Raw genomic sequence first — 2,076 nt, 5'->3', positions numbered from 1 at the left:
TGCATAAAGTAAAATATAATACGAAATATTGCATGAGGGGAGAATGAATGATGATGCGTAGTTTCTAACAAGATAAATGGAGGAACTCTCAGCTCTTTAACGTTAGATTATACATTTATGTTTTTCTTCATTTAATCAGTTGCGAAAGATTAAATAATAAGAGAGAGTTTCCAGAATGAGAATTTCACTCTGCAGCGGAGTGTACGCTGATATGAAACTTCCTGACAGATTAAAACTGTTTGCCAGACTGAGACTCGAACTCAGGACCTTTGCCTTTCGCGGGCAAGTGCTCTACCAACTGAGCTACCCAAGCACGACTCACGACCCGTCCTCACAGCTTTCCTTCCGGCAGTGCCTCGTCTCCTACTTTCCAAACTTCACAGAAGATCTCCTGCCAGCTGTGAGGAAGGGGCGTTAGTAGTGCTTGAGTAGCTCAGTTGGTAGAGCACTTGCCCGCGAAAGGCAAAGGTCCTGAGTTCGAGTCTCTCAGGCACACAGTTCTAATCTGCCAGGAAGTTTCATATCAGCGTACACTCCGCTGCAGAGTGAAAATCTCATTCTGGAAACATCCTCCACGCTGTGGGTAAACCATGTCTCCGCAATTTCCTTTCTTCCAGGAGTGCTAGTTCTACAGAGGTCGCAGGAGAACTTCTGTGAAGTTTGGAAAGTAGGAGACCAGGTACTGACGGAAGTAAAGCTGTGAGGGCGGGGCGTGAATCGTGCTTGGGTAGCTCCGTTAATCCGCCTTCGGCAATGCTACGGCACGGACGTCTGTTTACGTCCCTGCCGGTGAAGTTCGCGCTCGCGCAGTTGTTAACCTCTTCGGCGTTCTCGCGCGTTTTTAAGACTCGATATAGAATGGCACATGCATACCGAAAGCCGACTCTCAAGATTAGTTTTTAGAATGAATATGCGGGCCCGAAAGCCTATGAAATCGAAAGGTTCCTACGAGACGAAGTTAAACTTGATTACAACGAACTTATTGGAATGCACCTCTCCATAGTGAGCAGTGTCGTTTACGACGATTAACGATGCAGTATGTGACAATCATCCGAGATACTAAAAATGTCTCAAATTTCGTCACTCTGATGGACATGTTGAAGTAACTGTTGATCACGCAGGACTGGGCTTACGAAACATACGCATTTTCGAACTTCCCTTCGAGGTTCCGTCTGACTTGGTCATTGACGCCTTACGCCCATATGGAAGAGTGCTTAGCCACGTAGAGAAAAAATGGTCCCACTTCACGACTTACCCCGTTCTCAATGGGGCGCGTCAAATCAGAATAGAACTGACACAACATGTACCCTCATACTTGTTCATCGGCGGATGTAGAGCTGTAGTCATCTACGATGGACAACCCAAAACATGCTCAGGCTGCGGGAAAGAGGGCCACGTCCAATCCGAATGTATGCAGCGTAGGATTGTGCAAGTTCCAAATGGCGAACCCGTGCCTCCGTCCACGTTGACGCCGCTGACAGTAACGTATGCGGACACGTTTCGAACAGATCCCATCCCGAAGAATGACCAGCTCCAACATCCTGACAGTTTACGGCAACCGACTGCAGCAGAGACCGCCACCTGTGACGAAACGACGTACAATTCCGCCACTCCGGCGCCGACGACGCCGTTAACCGACCGGAAAGGATCGGTAGGAGGTGTGGAAATTGACCCTACGGTTGTGCCGACAGCTGCTTTCGTCCCTGAGCACCGGGAGACTCTTCCGCACTCGGACACGGAGGCGCACATGCGCAAACAACGATCGCCGAAGCGCCACAAGAAACGACGGCTAGCGCCGTCCGATACCTGCTTACTGCAGTCCACGTCAGTCGGACTTGCGCGTAGCGTCGATACAGTGCATCCGGATACGCAACGGGAGGTTCTACCTCCCACACAGCAGTACGACACGAATCATACGAGACAGGTGTTGAATACAGACACACCGGACGGGAAGCCGACGGAAGGAGTCCCTCCACTCACCGCAGCAACGCCACCGCCTTCGGTCAGCCAGGCCGCAGAAACATGAGGGGAGCTGGACCTCCAGCACAGGAACTGTGACGACGAATCCGATAATGA

General features: G+C 50.5%; 1 non-coding gene across 1 annotated transcript; it reads right to left on the bottom strand.

Moving 5' to 3' along the window:
- Positions 1 to 239: 239 nt before the first annotated feature.
- On the bottom strand, positions 240 to 314 carry Trnas-cga. Its single transcript has one exon. It is a non-coding gene; the product is annotated as a tRNA-Ser (tRNA).
- Between the last annotated feature and the right edge of the window lie 1,762 nt (positions 315 to 2,076).

This window comes from Schistocerca piceifrons, chromosome 2 (assembly GCF_021461385.2).
Source record: "Schistocerca piceifrons isolate TAMUIC-IGC-003096 chromosome 2, iqSchPice1.1, whole genome shotgun sequence".
Classification (NCBI taxonomy): Eukaryota; Metazoa; Arthropoda; class Insecta; order Orthoptera; family Acrididae; genus Schistocerca; species Schistocerca piceifrons.
This window is presented reverse-complemented; position numbering and strand designations above follow the sequence as displayed.